Here is a 21,425-nt window from a genome sequence, read left to right as displayed (position 1 = left end):
GGGAGAAAAACAAAGTGTCTCTGTCTGTGTGATGCTTTTGATGGGGACAGAACAGGAATGGAGTCTTAGAACTTAGTAAGTAATCTAGCTAGGTATGTGTTAGATTATGATTTCTTTAAATGGCTGAGAAAATAGCTGTGCTGAATAGAATGAATATTCCTGTCCGTGTGTCTTTTTTGTAGCTTAAGGTTTTGCATAGAGGGATTCTCTATGTTTTGAATCTAATTACCCTGTAAGGTATTTACCATCCTTATTTTACAGAGGTGATTCTTTTTTACTTCTATTAAAAGTCTTCTTGTAAGGAAACTGAATGCTTTTTCATTGTTCTAAGATCCAAGGGTTTGGGTCTGTGGTCACCTATGCAAATTGGTGAGGATTTTTACCAAACCTTCCCCAGGAAGTGGGGTGCAACGGTTGGGAGGATTTTGGGGGGAAAGACATTTTCAAACTACGTTTTTTCAGGAACCCAGATAAAGTTTGGTGGTGGCAGTGGAAGTCCAAGGGCAAAGGGTAAAATAGTTTGTACCTTGGGGAAGTTTTAACCTAAGCTGGTAAAAGTAAGCTTAGGAGGTTTTCATGCAGGTCCCCACATCTGTACCCTAGAGTTCAGAGTGGGGAAGGAACCTTGACAAGAGCACTTTTAACAGTCCCAGGAACAAACACTGTCTCATATGATCAAAATGTACATTATATGAATGAAATTATATTAATTAATGTGCTGCATTAGTATAAGCCTAAAAGATTTATATTCCTTGGGTCAAGAATCCCTTTATAGACATGTGAAGAGGGATATATAGGAATATTATTCAGACCACTTATTACAGAAGCCAAAAAATCTAGTCATTGTGCAGCTGGCAGATAAAAGGGGTGCAGTAGCAGCTATAGCTATAAGATATTAGATAAAAGAGGTTTTGAGACAGCCATGACCCTTATATTTTATTATTCACTGAACCTGCTAATATTCATGGCAAGTAGACAGAAGCTATACTTTTAGATCACATAAAGGTATTAGCATTTTTATTGAAAGAAAAACAGCCAGCTTGACTAGAGGTTTATATATTGCTTAAAATACACAAATCACTCCCTAATTCAGCAGTCTTTGGTGGAAAAGAGACAGTTATGGGATCAGCCTATAGAATTGTGGAGAAGAATTTTACCACACACTTTGTTATGAGATATGCCCTATTATTGTTGACCTTCTAACCGATTCCTCAATTAGGGGGAGGTTGGGACAGAACACTGTACTGGCTGAGATCTTTCTGTTCATACAGCCTAACACCCAAGAGGTCCCCAATCCAGCAAGTTGCTGAGTGCCCTCATCTCTGTCTTATTAAAGCCAACAATTTGATGTCATAGAGAGTGAAGGTGCTGAAAATACTCTTAAGAATGGCTACTCCACCTTCCATTTTAACCCACCACAAAGCCAATCCTGCTTTTATCAGAGTCAAGAACATAATATCATTAATAACAATAGGAGCAAAGCTCACTCTAAACAGTAAAAATAAATGGCAAAATAATTTCACATACACTTTATCTTTGTTGTAGTTATATACAATTTTTACTCACTAATGAACAGTGTGGAATACTGGCGTCTCTCACGACAACTTTAAGAAACTACTTTAGATAGAAGAATCTGCAGTGTAAGCAGATTCTTTGTTGCACACTTAAGTAGTGCCAAACACATTCATTTAAAAATCATGTGTCAGGTCCCAAAACACCATGAGGCTGAATTAAAAATCACATTTAAAAAATAAAATCAATTTTGGGTTCTTTATATTTAACTTTTGGGTTATGAAGCCTTTAGGGTGTACTTGCTTCATGTTTTCAAACTTTTCTCACAACTATGTGGGCTAAAAACACAGTTTATTATTATTTTTACAATGGAAGTAGAGATTCTTGATAGGGCAGTCAGAGGATTAAAAATATTAATTGTGATTAATCCCGAGATTAAAAAAAATTCTGTTAAAACAATGCATGGCTAAACAATATTATATCATTTATTTAAATATTTTTGGAGGTTTTCTATATTTTCAAATATAAGGTCAGGGCTGGGGGCTCTGTGCGCCAGCTGCTCTCGGGGCTTCAGCCATCTTGGGGATCAGGAAATGGGGCTCCAGCACCCCCCACCACCCGGGAAGCTGCAGGCTGAGGCTTCTCCAGCCCCCCCACCACATGAGAAGCTGTGGGCTGGGGCTGCTTCAGCCCCTCCACTACCTCTGGAGCTGTGGGCTGGGGCTTCAGCCTCCCCCACCCCGTGATGTTTCAAGCCCCACCCACAGGTATGCGATTAATGCATTGAAAAAATTAATGTGTTAATTTTGCTTTCAGCTAAGCATAGACGTTAACTGTGATTAATTGACAGCCCCAATTCTCACATAATCACTTGCCTTGAGGAGGCAGGCTTTTAAGAAAAAAACAGCTACCTAGAGACTCATAAGAATTTTGTGAGAATTGTCTACAATGTGTTACACTATATTGTTCCCCACAGGCAACTATGGCAAACAGCTCATTTACTTATTACTGAGTTTTTTGTAATATTCAAGATTTGGAGCATTTTACATTTTCAGATATGGAAAATACATTTCCACTATGTTAAGTGCCATATTCTGGTCTCATTTACCTCAGTGGAAAGCTGAGAACAGACTTCAGCCCTAAGTCTTTAAGGTCAAGTTGCCTCTCTTGCCTCAAATTAGGAAAGCATTCCCAGTTCAAATGGCCAAGTTAAACAAAACACAGTTAGGATGACATTCTTCCTCCCCGTACTCTTTTCAGATGTAAGTTCATAGACACTAGAAGAGACATCAGCTAGACACTATTTTTGTCATTTTACTGGACTATTAAAATGTCCAGCCTGTTGGACCTGGGATATGGTTATGTACATGCTCCCAGTTACACAGGTGCAAGCCTACTGGTTTCATTGAGTTCCATGAGCATGACTGAGATCAGCATATGTTCCATAGGCACTTAAATAATAGTGTTAGTTATTAAATAGTTAAATAATAGTTAGCTCTTCACCTACTTATGTTAGTGGAAATCGAAACCTACTTGTGACTATTTGCAAAGTAGTTCAATTCAATCAGAAGTTGAAATACCAACTCCTCCTCCCTTCCAACTACATTAAAATTACACATGAATGATAGATAGTATTAGACTATAGATATGCAGGCCTGCCTCTAAAGGCCTATATTTTAAGAACTTAGGTGTATTTTTTATCACTTAGCTAGTTATAGAGGTATAAAACAAAGAATCAAAATCACAGTCCTCCTGTGTACGGACCTTTTCTCACTAGGATAGTCTGAGGCCTTGTTCTTAGGCTAAGGCCTTTGGCTAAGCAGCAGGGGCAGCCATAAGCTGGGAAGTGAACTGTCACATCCTCACATTCCAAACCAGTCACATTGAAAGAAGGTGCTATTGGGCTGTTAGGAAGACAATCCTGTCCTGATAGTGCCTATCACCACCAGAGAAAGATGGTTAAAGAAAACTTTGTTTGATAGCATTCTGTCTGGCAAGAAATCACTTATCATTGGTTGTGGCTGTGAAACCCTCATTTCTGAGTGTTTTATCTTTATGGCCCCCACTTTTCTATTGTTAATCTGTCCTGTTTCTCTAATTGTTTCTGTCTGCTGTATAATTAATTTTGCTAGGTGTAAGTTAATTAGGGTAGTGGGATATGTTACAATATGTTAGGATTGGTTAGTTAAATTTCAGTAAAATGATTGGTTAAGGTATAGCTAAGAATATTACTATATAAATTAGGGGCAAACAGGAAGTTGGGGGAATGGGAAACTGGAATCATGCTTGCTAAGCGGGAGCAGTGGGGGTGGGAATGGGAACAGGGAATAGGGAACAGGGACACCAGCAAGGCTCTGCGGCATCAGAGCTGGGAAGGGGGACACGGGATAAATGCTGTGCGGCGTCAGAGCTGGGAATGGAACACTGGGGAACAGGCTCTATTGGAATATAGAGATAAGCCCGACTGGTGTTAAGGGCTTCCAAATATGCTTGCTTGGAAACTAACCCCAATAAACATTGCATTGTCTGCACTTTGGACTTCTAGTCTTCTGCTACTTGCTGTCTGCGTGACAAGAACCAGGGAAGTGGGAGGGTTGAGGGAAAGCCCTCTAATAGATAGCTCATACACACATACAAACCACCCCCTTGGAGAAAAAAATTGGACCCAACAATAATATCCTGCAACAGTTCTAGAGTCATTTCAGTTGGAACTTGGGACTTCTACTGCTCTAATCATTTGGTCATTGCAAACACCATCTTAATCTAGCATCCTAGGGTTTTATATACACAGAGATCACCTGATGGTGTTGTGACTTTCCCCTCTGGTGTTATCTGGGCCAGTGATCTGCTAGGTCACCCCAGTCCTTGACTCTGGGAGCCAGCCTTACCCTCCTCTGCTGTGAGAACCCACACTCCTGGGCTGTTCACACATAGTCTCTGGCAGTAAGCTGCTCCCAGATACTTGCAACTGAATGACACTAGCCAATATCTCCAGTCCCAGACACAACCCCAGGAACCTCCGTCTTGCAGTGTCCAGTTATACCCACTGGACGCTGCAAGTTTATATGAGTTTGTCAATTTAACAAAGAAATTAATATGTACCAGGCTTGTTATGTCAACGGGAGCCTCTGACAAACTGCAAACCAAATGCACTGCTTCTGGTAGAATAAACAAACAAATTTATTAACTATAAAGATAGATTTTAAGTGATTATAAGTCAAAGCATAACAAGTCAGAGTGGTTACCAAAAGAAAATAAAACATAAGCACGCAGCCTAAACTCTCAAACCTATTAGACTGGGCAGCAACTAGCAGTTTTTTTCACCCCACTTGATACTGTAGTCCTTAATATACAGGATTTATTCCTTAAACCTGGGCCAATTGCCTGTGCTGGAGTCTTGTCTTCTTCTCAGTGTCTTGGTTGCTTGCAGCAGAGATGGGGGCAGGAGAAGGGCATGTGTCCACTCTATCTGTTTTATACTCTCAGTCCACGTGCTTGAGGAGCACAAGTCCAGCCATGTCTGTGGGGCATTGCTGAATCTCTACAAGCAAGGTTGAGCAATTCCCCTGGTGTGGCCTCATGCAGGTGAGTCATTGCATTGTAGCTCCCTTGCTGGACAATGGCTGTTGATGGGCTGTTTCACACCCTGCCCGGGCATTGGTTACTTTCCTTGCTGTTGCCTCTGAGGAGCTAATATCTGGCTGATTCCCCAACTTACAGCGTGCTTTAGTGATCACCATACAACACAATTCTCATAACTTCATATGCATTAATGATACACATATATGGATAGAGAAACGACTTTCAGCAGATCATAACCATTCCCCTGATAACTTACAAGGCGTGCTTTATATGTGAGATCACAATTATATGAAAATGAAGAATATGGGGATTACAATACGCTCCCCCAAGGTATAGAATGTCACAGGTGTGACAAAGAACCAAATCAATGATATGCTGGAGATTCTTTGTCCACTGGATGTTCACTTTCCAAAGCACAGGCTTTGGATCTGACCTGCTAGCCTCTAACATAAAATAAAAACTTAAATAGATAAGACATTCGACAGGTCCACTGCATCTGGACTTGTCCATAATCAATGAGAATTACATGACTTCTGTCTAGAATAGGTTTGTGGCACTGTCAGAAGTGAAAGAAGAGAACAACCTGAACTAACTTTGGAATAAGATGAAAACTATCATACTTGAAGTCACCAAAGCACACACTGTGAAAAGTCAGTAACAGACCACACCATGGTTAATGGAAAAGGTGCTTGAGCTGGCCAAAAATAAAATAAAATAAAAAGACAGAGTGAAAGAATGTGGCTTGGAGATTGAAGAACATAGGAGAAAATACAGGGAATTGAGCAGACATTTTCAAAGAAAGAATATATAAGACAAGAATGAATAAATCAGGGCACAATGCAAGGAATCTGAGAATTGTAAAGAGTAATATTGCAAAAGGTATATTCACAGTGGTCAGACTTCTTTCTAAAAAGTTTTCCCTGTGACCACACATCATAAAAAATCATGATGGCAGAATTCTCACTAGAGGCGATATCAAACTCGGGTGGTAAAACTGTTGTGCCAGTCTGCAGTCTTCATCTGAGCCACTTACAATATAGGAAGCCCAAAAAAAAAGTACACAGCAGAGTCATCAATTCTGTAAGAAGATGTGGTGTGTGCTATTATGAAAATGAAGCCCGGGAAAGCATCAGGAGTAGATAACGTACCAGCAGATTTGCTAAAAGCAAGTGGTGGCCATGGTATTGATCTCACGTGGAAAATTTGCAATGATATATGGATGACTAGAAATTAGCTGGAATCTTTTGCCCTTAGCAAAGAAAGGGGATATCACAGAGTGCACTAATTATTGTATCACCTCTGTGGTATCACATGAAAGTAAAGTGCTGCATTATATAACTCAGAATTACATGAAGTGAATGCTGGAAGCAGAACTACTGCCACAAAAGCTGGCTTCAGAGAGGAATGAGGCACACATGATCAAATAGAGAATATCTGTCCGACCATTGAAAAATGCAGGGACTGTAATCACCCATTGATTACGTGTTTCATTGACTGCTCCAAAGCATTTGATACCATCCAACACTACCATCTTTTGAGGATACTGGCAGACAGGAGGATTCCAGAGCCTTTCATTGAACTCACCACAATTCTTTACTGTCAACAACAGACCACGGTGTAAAGAGCAGTGGGTGAGGGAGAGGTAGGGTGTGAGACAAGAATGCATTCTGTCCCCAAGTCTTGTCAACATGTTTGCAGAATTCATGATGGGACAAGTGCTAGAAGGTTTTGAAAAAAGTGAAAAGAGCTGGGATTTTCATTTTCACCTTATAACTGACCTCAGATATGTTGATGATTTGATGCTCTTTGCTGCAACCATCAAATGCAATACAATGAATCTTGGAGTCCGTAAAAGTGGTTAAGAATATGGACTATTTTTGAATGTGGCAAAAACAAAATACATGTACATGGACATGATCAATAACAACAGGATGCAAGTGGACATCCCAATCAATGGTTAAACTGTAGAGGCAGTAGATAAATTTAATTATCTGGGATCATACATATCCAGCCAAGGAGGCTGCTCAAAAGAAACTGGAAGACTAGGGATGGCTTGCCCAGACATGGACTTCCTTATGAAAGTGTGGAAGAAACATGGTTCGACTGGTGAAAAACTTAATTTTTTCCATAGCGAATTCTGTATGTGAATCCTGAAAAACTAATGCTGTTGACAAGAGAAAAATTGAAGCCTTTGCGATGTGGTGCTGGTAAAGACTCTTCTGTATCTCTGGGGTCGAAAAGAAGACAAGTGTTTATGTTAGAAATATTATTGGAAAGAAGCAGACTCTGTTGTCAGAAATCAACAAGAGCAAATTTATGTACTTGAGTCACATTAGCAGTAGAGATGGAAATAACCTCAAGAAAGTTATAATGGAAGGAATGGTGGTGGGTCATTGAAGTAGGGGATGATTAGTGTAAGGATATAGATATTCAGGCCTGTCTGTAAAGGCCTATACTCTAAGAATTTAGGTGTATTCTTATCACTTGGCTAGTTCTAGAGGTATAAAAGAAAGAATCAAAATCACTGTCTGCTGGTGTAAGGGCCTTCTCTTACTGTGACAGTCTGAGGCCCTGTTCTTAGGCTAAGGCCTTTGGCTAAGCAGCAGAGGCAGCCATAAGCTAGGAAGCGTCACATCCTCACATTCCAAATTAGTCACATTAAAATAAGGTGCTATTGGGCTGTTAGGCACTATCAGGACAGGATTGTATTCCTATCACCTCCAGAGAAAGGGAAGTGCCTAGAAAATGTAAAAGGAAACTTAGTTTGATAGCATCCTGTCTGGCAAGAACTCACTTATCAATAGCTGGGATGCGAAATCCTCACTTCTGTATTGTTTTGTCATTATAGTTCCCACTTTGCTATTGTTTGTCTGTATAATCTCTCTGGTTCTGTGATTGTTCCTGTCTGCTGTATAATTAATTTTGCTGGGTGTAAACTAATTAAGGTGGTGGGATATAATTGGTTACATAATCATGTTACAATATGTTAGGATTGGTTAGTTAAATTTCAGGAAAACGATTGGTTAAGGTATAGCTAAGCAGAACTCAAGTTTTACTATATAATCTGTAGTCAGTGAGTAAGTGGGGGTGTGGGTGGGAGGGTGAGGGTGAGGGAAATGGGAGCAGGGAATGGGGCTAAGAAAATTGGAATCATGTTTTGCTAAAGGGGGAGATGGGAACAGGGAATGGGGGTAAGAAAATTGGAATCATGTTTTGCTAAAGGGGGAAATGGGAACAGGGAATGGGAGTAAGGAAGTTGGAATCATGTTTGGCTAAGGGTAGGAATGGGAACAGGGACACAGGTGTAAGGCTCTGTGGTGTCAGAGCTGGGAAGGAGGATACTAAGGAAGGAAACTGGAATCATGCTTGCTGGAAGTTCACCCCAATAAACATCGAATTGTTTGCACCTTTGGACTTCGGGTATTGTTGCTCTCTGTTCATGCGAGAAGGACCAGGGAAGTAAGTGGGTGAAGGAATAAGCCCCCTAACAATTAGCAAGGAGATGGAGAGATTGTATGCAGCAGATCACTTGGAGGTCAGCTACTGAGTGTGCAAAGTTAGTGGTGGACTTAGAAGGTTTCTGAAAATTTTGCTATGATGTTACCAGTATTGAGACATGAATAATTGGACTTTACATTACATTGTGAATCTTTTGACTCAATCTAGATCCAACTGTAGGGGAAGAAAACCTTTGTACTCTTTACCAATAATTTTTAACTAGATGTGAATGAATAATTCTCAGCAATTAATTTATCTGATGAATCTAGCCTCTTTCTCCATCTATCAGTAGTTGGGGAGGAATGGAGGCTGGGGATGGCACAACCATACAATAGATGTTTCAGTCTTCATTTTTTCTGCTTACAGATCATAATATACTCAAATTTACTGGACAACTATGAGAGTTTTTTAATGGTATTTATTTATTTATTTATTTATTCATTCATTGTAAAGTAGGGTATGTTTTACAGGATGCAGCTAGCACATCTACACAATATTAAAGCACCGGCAGCTCCTGGTGCCTGATCTACTCAAGGACCGATCTCAGAAGAGCTGCTGCACTGGTGTTAGTGGAACACCAGTCCAGGTCGTTGGGACTTCTGGAGCTAAATGCATGAGCCTCTACTGCATGAGCTAAAAGCCACATGGCCATTAGCTAAGGCTATAGAGCAAACTCATTAATATCTCTCTCTCTAAGCGGTCTCAGTGCCACTAGATGGGACAGAAAACCAGGAAGTGTCTGGGTTACATTAGCAACACAGCCCTGAATCTCAAATGTTAATGTAATATGAATGAAGTGGTATAAAATGGCCTCCTTAGTTAATTTAGGAAATCTTGGTTTTCATGTTGAGTGAACTGGATCAGATGGGAAGCTGGCTCAACCAGGACTCTCAGATGGATGGGGGGTCTGCAAATAGGGTTCAGAGAAGAGTCATGAGAATGATTAAAGGATTAGAAAACATGCCTAAAGAGCTCAATCTATTTAATTTTAAAAAAGAAGTTAAGGGTGGTCTTGATTATAGTGTGTAAGTACCTACACAGGGAACAAATATTTAATAATGAGCTCTTCAGTCTAGCAGAGAAAGGTATAACAAGATCTAGTGGCTGGAAATTGAAGCTAGATGAATTCAGATTAGGATTAAGGTGTAAATTTTTAACTGTGAGAATAATTAACCTTTGGAACAATTTTCCAAGGGTCATGGTAGATTTTCCATCACTGAGAATTTTAAAATAAAAAAGATCTGCTCTAGGAATTATTTCAGGGAGGTACTATGGCCTGTGTTATAAAGGAGGTCAGACTAGAATCTATGAGATGTACAGAAAATGGTGACATTTTCAGGAAAATGCCATATTATCCACTGTTCCTTCTGCACACCTGTGTGAGGATTTTTGTTTGTTTGTTTTCCTTTATTTACTGTCTTGTCTCTTGGTCTTTTGTTTGTTTAAATTGTTTTGCTTTACAGAATAGACAAGAGGCATTATATGGTATATCACTTGCTACTTTAACTTGGCTCCCTGAGTAATTCTGTGCTGTGTAATCTCAATGGTTGTCTTTCTGTAATTTATGTAGACGCTGATAATATATAAAATATAATAACAATAGTGTGATTAATAAGCAATTTTCTTCCTTGAAGAACTAAAAAAAAAGTAAAATTAAGGTTCCAAATATGTATTTACATGCAAATCCTGTCCCCACACGCCAAGGCTGAGTACATGACTTAAGCACGGGTACTCTGCAGAGACTGGATGGAAAGAATCCTCACCTCAGGACATGGAGTGACAGTGGGGTTATTCATTTGCCTTCTCCATTGGTAGGAGGTGGTGGCTTTGCATAGTCAAATCCATTGCATTGCATTGTCATTGCCCTTCTTAGAGCCTCTGTAGAGCACAAGCATGTGTAAGCAGAGTCAGGATGAGCTCTACCCTGACATCTGGTGGCGAGTCGTGGTGGGTTGTGGAAAAGAACTTCAGGGGCTGATCTCATTTGCATAGGTACACCCACCCCGCCTAGATGGTCACTTTGGCTGCTGTAGGAGCCCCAGTTTCTCTGTTATTGGGGCAGGAATAAACTGTTATTATCCTGATTATGTGAATCAAGGACAGTGGAACTGTACTTGGCCTTTTGTTCTGATGGAGGGACTCACCATCAACTAAGCAGCACTCGCTAGGCAAGGGTCATGGGTTCCAAAACCCAGGGAGAGGAGAGAAGCTGGGGACAGGTATTAATATCTAGTGGTATGGGACCCTTGGTAAGGGCCTTATATGCTAATTTCACTTCCTCCTCTTTCCACTGTTGAATATCAGAGCTAATTTTGATTCTATTAGCAGTCTAGTTACAGGCTGCTGGGCTGAATTCACTTGGGGCCAATGGTGCACCAGCACTGAGGCTCCCTTACTACAAGCTGAAATCATAAAAGAGCTGAAATCACTGAGTATTGTGTTAAGTAGTGGGGGAGCCTGAAGATATACTGTGAAGCAGTTCGTGGGATGGTGAGCAGAGCAGCTCTTGGAGCAGAGCAGTTTGCGGGGATGGCTGGCAGAGTAGAGCGCTGGTGGAACAGAGCAGTTTGTGGGACGGCTGGAGCAGCTCATGGGGGCGGCTGGCAGAGCAGAGCGGAGCCCCATGGAGAGGTGGGGCAATCGGCTTTGGACCACGTAAGGTGCCCCTTAAACCCCCCCCCATCTCCACCCAGGTTGGGAGGTAAAACTCTGCAGATAAACTTTCGAATTCTGGTGCTGCACTGACCAGGGACAGAGACTTTTGGGTTGTTGGACTTTTGGGACTTGTGACTTTGCGGGACTCAAGAACCAAAGGGAAAAGACATGCCCCAATTTTCTTGGGGTGGATTTTTTGCTCATGGGTTATGTTATGAATCCTGTTGGTGGTGTTTCCCCAACATAATGCCACATTGTTTCTCTCTGTTATTAAAAGGCTTTTGCTACACTCAGACTCTGTGCTTGCGAGAGGGGAAGTATTGCCTCTTGGAGGCAAGTATATATTTGTCTCAGGTCACTGGGTGGGGGCTCGAGCCAGTTTTGCATTGTGTTATTGGAATGGAACCCCTAGATACTAAACCCGGCCCTTGTTGCTGCCAACTCAACTTACACATGCAAGGGATGTGAATCCTCTTTGTGGCCTAAAAGCATCCTAATTTTCTTCCCAACTTCACACTTGTGCAATGGAACCATGCTGAGGGCCCTTTCTCTCCAGAAAGGGAACAGGTTTTGCTCCTTAAATCTAAATTAACAACAGGTATCATATGTGCCAGGCTAATAAAAATACGGTATGAACCTAGTTTTTCAAAGAGCTTGGAGGACACGTGAAACCTTTGACTAAACCTATTTCAGATTAACTTGAAAACTCAGCCTTTTCAAAGTCTATTGACTGGCCCCGCCACCTTTCAACAGTCAGCTTCAAGAACATTGTCCCAGAGTGCAAAGAAGATTCCTGATATTCACTCTACACACTCAGACTTGTCCTCTTTGGGGTGTACAACATGGTTGGCAGGGCTAATCGCTCCCCTCCCACTTGGATTCATGGAGCACAAGAAGCTGCATTATGACTGCATGCAAATTAAGCAAGGTCAAGACTAGTCAGTATTTGGATGAGAGACCTATGAAGAACATGCAAGGTGCTACAGGAAATGATGTTGGTGTTTCAGTAGTGTGGCTTGTAAATAAAAGCTAGAGCACAAGGAACTACATCATATATGCTTAATACCTATGCTAACATCAAAACTTTGTAAAAAAAACCCAAACCCTTCAATGTTTGGCAAAGGGGAAAAAAGCAAAAGATTACAAAAAAACAAACAAACAAAAAAACCCAACAATTTACCTAATAGAATATTGGAAATAATGGAAAGTATAAAACAAAAAAACAACAACAACAATCCCCCCCGCCCCAAATTAAAATGACTTGATTTTCTCCTATAAAGAATGATAAAAACCCCACAAAGTTTTAAATATTTGCTTATGATATAACTTTAACACAGGAATGGCAGATATTCCCTATCTCCTAATCAGTAGTTCTTTATCATTTAAAAAGTATTTAATAGGTTGAAGAACAGAAAATAAATCACAAATGATTCAATAAGTAACATTAATAAAGGGTTTATAAATTGTTTGCACACTGTGCAGATGAATGACTAAGAGGTGTGAAATGTATCACAGTATCTGGCATTTTGTTTTAATGTTTAAATTATAGGGAACTCACATTAAGCAATTATTTCAAAGATAAATTATGTTAGAGATTTTAATAACATGCACGTGACAGCTTTGGTTCTTATGAACATAAAATAATTGCTTATAGTTTTTGTTGATGAGTATTGGAATATAAGGCATCAATTTCAAAACAATAGCTTTACTTCATTAACTTTCTTTGAGGTCAGTTTTTCAGTGGCTCAGCCCTCTTATTCGTGGGTGCCATTTGTGCCTGCAGTTTGTTCACTTGCAAAAAATAGAGTGCACTTACATATCTAACTACCTGATTGTGGTGCAAATCAAGGTATAGACACTAAGCAGCGGAAGCATGGAGACTGGGTACACCAGCAGCAGCAGTGAATGGAGTCTTGTCTAAACAGCAACAGCAAGAGTGGGGGAAGTATGTGGAGGAAGCACAGCAACTACTGTTGAAAAGCTTTAGTAGGGGTAGAGTGGCAACAGCACTAGAGGGAAGATTAGCAGAAGGATGGCTGCAGTAGCTGGATGTAGAAACCTGCAACTACCACGCCCTCCTCATGTTTCTGATTTTATAGTTTTTTAGGCAGCAACATACCTATGGAAGTCTTGAGACTTGCCTGGTTGGAGTCCTTTGAAATCTCTGGTGGAGAATAAATGTCTGTTATAAAATATATGGAGAAGAAAAAGACACTTCCTGCAAGAAAAAAAGAGGAATGGTATATAAAACAATAAGGCAGGGAGTTGTGAAAAAAGATGAAAATATATGCACTTAATGATGAATCTTTTGAGTGGTATTTTCCTATGGGAATTGGATGACCAAGTCTCTTACATGGTTTTGAAATCTCATTCTTTAAGGATTAGCATGAATTTTTGTAGATTCAAGACTTAGGTTTCCTGAAGTAAGTCTTCATCTGACATGAACCTAAAAATAATGAAAAAAAAAAAAAGGAATAAACATTTTCACTTAGACTCCCAAGCAGAATGCAGGATCTAGATCTTGTTCATCCCCTAAATTGGGAAACCAAGGCATCACAGGAAGCCTTTCTCAAATATGATGTCAGCACTCTCATTTTTCCTCTTAGCAGAGCTTAGGAGTCTCTGGCGATCCATTTAAGTTAAGAAAAAACTGGCAGTAACCTGCCCAGTGGTGTCCTTCTCTGAAAAAAACTTCCCAGATGGAGATGTTGACCTGATTTTCCTCTCATTTATACTGGTCTAAATTAAGAGTAACTCCACTGATGTTTATGCAGCATCCCCCATGTAAAACCAGTTCAAGTAATAATAAAAAATAATAATAAAACTTCTATCTTGTATAGTATTTTGCGTCCATAGATCTCAAAGCACTTAAGAGGAGATGGAGCGTTTTCACTGCTTTTGTAGCAACTAGATGTGTAGGACCAAAAAATACTCTCTCTGAGACTGAAATTAGCAGTCAGGGCCTGACTACTAATACTGTTTGTAGGTCAACTTGATGGTGCAATTTATAGAAAAAGGATACAGGCACCCACTAGGGAAATTTCCTGGCAGGGACATTTTTTTGTGTAGCAGCTGCCACTGGAAAGGCTGTACCATTGCTGGAGTTGCTGAAGAGCCACTAATGGGATAATGAACAGTCCACACTACCACCACCACATTCTTCACCTATTTTTGATATAAATATTATAATAAAAGTAATATTTGATCATTTGCATGCCATCTGGTCATGTCTTTATCTATTCTGTGAAGTGTCTAGGGATTTAGATTAGTGCTTGATGAACTGGAATACATTGAGAAAAATTAAATATACTCAAAGAATTATATAAAATTCACAATATAAGCAGTACCTCCCAAAGAGAAAGCGGTTATTTTACACCAGTCGTCTTTTGCTATCACAGAGAATCCCCTTTATGGCACATTGCATAGGTTTGTTGTGGCTATCCTTCTAGAGACATCACAAAGGGCATGTCTTCACTCAAATATTAGGTCATGTTAGAACACATGTTAGAACACATGTTAACTAATGCAATGCCAAATGTGACTTTGTAGTCAGTGCAGACCAGGGTAAGTCAATTTTAAAATCATGTCAGCTGGTCATGGTTATCCAGATCCAGATCCTGTGATTCTTAGTGACTAGTTAGTGTAGGGGCTAGTGGGGATACTGCAGTAACTTTTGGCTTCCAAATCGAGCTCTGCAAATGCTGAGATGAAAAACGTTGGAATGGCTCCACAGCAAATTCCATGGAAAGGATCATTTTTCTTACACAGAAATCACGCAACTAGCGACTGAAGAGTTAAACGAGCACAGTGTACGACAGAATAAAGGATTATGGTTTTACTGGTGAACTATAAAGTTTCTATGAATATCAATTCCACCTTATAAATTGCTAATGGATAAAGGCTAGATCATGAATCTTAGCATTTTAAAATTTTAATGAATTTTGTAGAGCAGAAAGTTGTAGAGGTAAAGATTTTTTTTATTTTAATATGTAGTTTTTGCAATACAGGCAATACAAATATTTAAATGCAATTTTAAACTTTAATAATAAAGCACATTCATTTTCCCCAAACTTAACAGAGATACTATTAAAAACACAGTAACATTTCATGCTTCCTTCTGCATGAAGAGAAATCTCTGCAGGTCAGTAGGAGTCCAGAGGGCTCACACCCTCGGGTCCCAGACCGTGGCAACTGTTCTTCCAACTCAGGCAGACTGGATAAGATTTCATTCAGAACTTGCCCAAGCTGCTCCTTGGCCATCTGGAGGACTCTGTATGAAACGTTTACCTCCCCCTTATGAAAAAGATTGTGAAATTTACCCCTGTGCAGACAGCCCTGTATTAGGCCTACATTCACCACTTAGATCCTATGTAAGGCCCCAAGCCATGGACTCTGTCAAAAATGCTTAAATGGTACACAGGCCTTGTGAAGGGTCTCAAATTCAAGTGAACTGCACCTGCATTCTCCCTCTGTGGCCCCTCAAAGGCATCACCTCTCTTGGGCAGAGACCCTTATCTCTCTGCTTCTTGACCAAGATTTTTCTAGGTTGCACAGTTCCCTGACGACGCTGTGATACGCCCAGGAATACTCCTGGGTGAATTCTGCACCAAATTATTAAAAATTCTGCACACAATATTTTTAAATTCTGCAGATTTTATTTGACAAAATAACACAACATAATCACACCAGTTTTAATTATTTTGGCAATTTATTTCAAAATACCTGTCAGCAAGTAACAATACAGACACACGCAAAATTTTCCCCAGGAGTAAAGAGTTAAAGAGAGTTATGACAACCCAGTTCCTGAGTTATGACAACTCTGTCCCCTCCCCCCACCAGAGTGCAGCCGGGGTGGGGGGATGGGGCAGACACTCACAACCCCTCCCACCCAGAGCCCAGCCATGTCCCCCTCTCCAGCCCAGATACCTGCACCTTCCACAGAACCCAGCCACAGGGCCCCCCGGACACTCCCCTTTTACCTGCCCTCCTCCCCCCCCAGAGCCCAGCCGTGCCACGCTCAGACTAAACATCTTCCCCCCTACCTCTCAGAGCCCAGGGATCCAGAGGGAGAAACAGCCTGATGCTCGGTCCCAGGCTTGTGTGGGTGTGCTGGTAACTACAGCTGCCGGGAACTGTCTAGCTCCCTTCCCCACCTCCCAGCAGTGTCTTCTATGTGCGAGCTGGGCTCTGCTGGGTCCAGCAGCACTGCAGCCCATTTCTGTGAGGGAAAGGAAATTCTGCATGCACAACATTAATATCTGCAAAATTCTGCATTGTGCAAAGATGCAGAATTCCCCCAGGAGTACTGCAAGTCAGACTGCATCTACACTTTCCTTTTTCCTGAAAGGCTGTAAACAATGTAACTGCCAACAGTTATCAGTTACCATACAGTTCTTTCTAAGCATGAAGCATTACAGAGAAAACATAAAAAGAATAATAAAAATTCCTATAAGCATGCTAAAAGATTACCACAGGTCATCCATCAGTTTTATGGGGACTCACTAAGCTAAAGTCCTTCCAATCCTTCCGAGGAAGCATTATGGCCCCCCTTGGACAGAAGGTCCTATCCCTTTGCTGGATCAGAAAGAAGGCCCTTAGTCAATTTAAGTTCAGGCTATTTACCCAAGTCTTTTCTTTGTTGGTTCAAACTGGATCCTTCAGAGACCCGTATATGCAGGCCTCTCCAGGTGGTGGTTTCTCTCTGGAGGTGTCATAACCTGAGTGAATTTGCCTAATCATCCCCCACTGTTCTTAATTCCTGGAGGAACTGTGGTTCCCTCCCACACAGAATTACATATAATTCCTGGCCCACAATGATACATAAACTTAATACAGTAAGATTTCTCAAATACTTTGTAGAAAAATGCCATATCAGACACAAGAGGTTCTCTTTTATATAATTGCACAGGCCTGAATTTCACCAGCAATTCCACTGCCTGACAACCCAAGGAATAAAATCAGTCCCTGCCAACAAACAAAGAAAAAAAGTGGGATGTACATAGGGCATTGTTAAAAAGTGAACACGTGGAAATCCAGACCTCACCTTTGCAGCTGCAGAAGTTCCCCTGGCAGCAGAGCAGGGATTGTAAACCTGCTCAAAAGGAGAGGGATCTGGGGCCAGGGGCAGGACAGGGCCAGTGCAGAACCTTGTTCCAAGGGGCTCCCTGCAGGACAGTGCACTCAGGGGAAAGCTGAGCATAGGGCTAAACAGCCTGCCTCTGAACAGATCCTCTTGTCCTCCCACCCATGGTGAAACTCCACTGGGATACTTCATTTGCTTCAGTGAAGCTGCTTCATGACAAAAGGGAGTGAATTCCTTTTCCTTGGCACTTGTGCATATTTGCCTTGGGCAGGATTTGGCTGTCACTGCAGTACAATGTAACTATTTTGCTGATCTATACATTCTTAATATAGGAAACACTGGGAAAACAAGAATGGCCAAACTGGGTCCATCTAGCCCAGTATCCTCCTGTCTTCCAACAGTGGGCAATGCCAGAGAGAATGGTCAGAACTGGCAATCACTAATTGATCCATCCCTTGTCATCCATGCCCAGCTTCTCGCAAACAGAGGCTAGGGACATTCAGAGCATGGTGTTGCATCTCTATCCATTCTGGCTAATAGCCCTTGATGTACCTATCCTCCAGGAACTGATCTAGTTCTTTTTTAAATCAGTCATTTATTTTTAATAGTGCTCAATGTAATATGTGAGAACAGAAAGATCAGGTGAGCTTGATACTTCCCTATCTTTTGATTTCACTAATTTATATGGATGCCCTCGTAAAAGTGCTTTGTTGCAAGGCATATGTATGACTTTAAAGATGGGAAAGTTAAATAGCAAAAGCAGCATCTCTTCAGAGTGCCTATTCCCCTAAAATGATTATTCTTGAATAATAGCTATTTCACTGTATTTTATTTAAAGCTATTATTTTCTTGACAGCTGTCAGCTTGAGCACACAAACTAAATCATTATATGATATAATATATATAATATATTATATATAAGTGTATATATATAAGATATATATAAGTAGGGGCATATCGAGCAGTGCGTTGCCTAGGGAGGTGGTGGAATCTCCTTCCTTAGAAGTTTTTAAGGTCAGGCTTGACAAAGCCCTGGCTGGGATGATTTAATTGGGGATTGGTCCTGCTTTTGAGCAGGGGGTTGGACTAGATGACTTCCTGAGGTCCCTTCCAACCCTGATATTCTATGATTCTATGATTCTATATTACACAATGAAATTTAAGAACTGTATTCAACGGAAAGTGTTATTTTAAAGGATTGGATAGTCTACTAGAAGGAAAGTTAGAATTCTATAAGTCAAAGTCCATTTCTTCATTAATTCTCTCAGTTCACCCTTTCTGTGGGAACAACTTGTTTCGAAATGGAGTCCAGTTAAGGTCTTTTCCCCAGTACTGTTAGATATCAGCTTCAATTTTGTAATGATTACTTGGATTTAGCGTGTCCATTGCTCTAATACCCAAATTCCACAATTAATGCAGCTGACAGCTTTTCAGTATGCATCATTTGAGCTATTCAACTTCCATTTTGTTTAAATGAATTCTCTACAGGTCTCAAATGAACAGCTGAATCTGATCTTTTTACCAGTGATTCTCTATATAAGACTAATTCCTTTAGTGCATTCAATATCGTAATTTTGTTTCAAGAAAAGCAATCCAATGATCTGATTCCCAGAACCAGAAAGGAAATGAAAAAGACCATTAGGAGAGCTAATTTGTTCATTTCATAGAAGAACCACTGGCATTTTTGTTGAAACAGTAACAAATTTTAATAATTCCAACAAATGTTTAAAAAAAGTTGTAAAGGGGCACTAACCCTAAATTCATGTGAAAGCAGGTTTTGACAAAACCTAAGATCAACAGAAGTATTTCCATGAGTCAGCATATAAATTCCAGTGTTTATTTATAAGGAAACTTTCCAAATACTGTATTCCCCTGATTAGAAACTGTCAGACCTAGAAATGGACTACTTTCCTTTTTTTTTGTCAGAGCTGGGGGAGAGGGAATTTGAGGGGGGAGAGAAGAGAAGAACAAATGGTGAACAAACATAAAGAGGGAAAATATATTAGGAATTCTTTCAGTTTTTATTATCCATAATGTTGTGAGTAACATAGGCAAGGAAATTAATGAATACCGTATGCTATATTTGTCATGGTCCACGTCAGAGGCTTTTTCTTCAGTCTCTGAGCCAGATTCTCAGCTAGTGTAATCAGCATAGTTCCACTGAAATTAATTTACATCAGCTAAGAATCTTACCCTTCTCTTCTTTTCCCCTCCCCAGATACCTGAACAGGAAAACAAATAGTATTTGTGGGAGAGGCTGGAGGACGCTGACATACGTACGAGAATGGTTGACCCCTCACACCCCACTGAAATCGTGGCACTACTTTCAATAGAAAGTAGTGATCATGTTTCCAGGAATGGGACTTTAGTAAACTCTATGGGGCAGACACAATCCCATCTGTTCCTTTACGGTTTTGAGCACAGTGTAAACACCTAAATAAACAACCAACCAACCACCAATAATTTCCTTTTCCTGTTAGGCAAGTATCAATGCCATGTCATCCATGTATATCAAAAATATGGTAAAAATGCTCACTACCTCCAAAAGTGCTGTCATGAACTAAAATGCGTGGCTCTGGAATGGAAGGAATTCCTATGCTATTCTACAGCAAGGCTGCTTCTCTCCTGCCTGCAGTCAGAAGACTGTTGGAATGCTGTCATGCAGTAAAATGTTACTTTACCGGCCAAGGGAAAGAATTCTGCAATTCTATAAACTAGAGAGGTATATCAGCTGGTAATAAAATAGATGCACTGCAGGAGACAACCTCTGAGAATCAGAATGTCTTCTGCATTTCTTCCACTCCACTCTGGGCACTTTCCATAAATCCAATCTGGAAAATAATACTTACACAGTAACAACAATTCTATGAGAAAATGAATGCTTCTCCTAAGGGAAGCATGGAAAAGAAGACTTGATGAATAATTATTTGGCTATAGAATTCATGCAGCAATAGGGATATGCAGAAAGAACAGATAAAGACTATGGCTAAGTCTTCTGCCAAACCATTGTGGGGCAAATTTTGCTTTATGTTATACCAGAGCAGCTCTATCATTTGAATGCATATGGATTTCACCAGTTTACCTGAGAAAAGAATTAGGCCCTGAGCTGTGGATCCCACCACATCTCACAAGCTAAGCAGGGCCAGGTAAGCACTTTACTGTAGCACTTGAAATTAAGGTGTAAATGGATACACACAGGGTGGAGCTCACGAGCCCCACAGACACGGGCTGTGGCACATTCAGAGGCTCACAGACCCATTTCCTGTACCCCAGCAGTCATCTTCCCCTAACCCCAGTACATAGTGGGATGCACACTGCACTGGGGACACATATAAGAAATGGTGGTGGGGTGGAATCTTACTGTGCAGTGCTACTTAAATAAGTTGTTTAAATTACATTGGACAGACACAGATGTATCAAAACATGTGCTAACTTTAAGCAAATAAATAATCCCATTGGAGTCAATGTGCTCAAAGTTAGGTAGGTGCTTAAATTCTTTGCTTGATCAGGACCTTAGTTACTATTTTTATGGGTTCAGTCAGAATTGATGCATTCAGGGGGGCATGCACCCTCCACCCCCCCTCCATTCCCCAAAGTTGCTGCTTGGCTTGTACTGAGCATGCTCTCATGGACTGAGCATGCTCAGTAAAATCTGCTGAAGCTGCTGCCCTTACTCTCCCCACCCCCCATTTTCCACAGGTATGGGTTGTCTCTGTGTACAGTTTTACAAATACAGTTTTAGTTCCACTTATAAAAACAATATCTAAAATCAGTTAAATTGAATTGTAACTCTGAATTAAGCATGATGGTTACACACTATGAAACCAGGTTACTGAGTGGCTGTCAGCAGACCTGTAGTCAGCAAAGTTTTGTATTGTACTGTCCACTTACAATATTCTCCTCTTCTCTGATGTTGAGTCAGCTAGAGGACCTTGCATAAATTCCAATTAAACATTAGCCTTTGAATTCCTTTTCGCCCTAATAAACAATACAGAAAAATCTATGTACAAGTGTGACACGAGTGGGCGAGGTAATATCTTACATTGGACCAACTTCTATAGGTGAGAGAGACAAGCTCAGAGCACTAGTAGCACCT

This window comes from Lepidochelys olivacea (assembly GCF_965140295.1).
Source record: "Lepidochelys olivacea isolate rLepOli2 genome assembly, chromosome: 3".
Taxonomy (NCBI): Eukaryota; Metazoa; Chordata; order Testudines; family Cheloniidae; genus Lepidochelys; species Lepidochelys olivacea.
Note: the sequence above shows the minus strand (reverse complement) of the source record.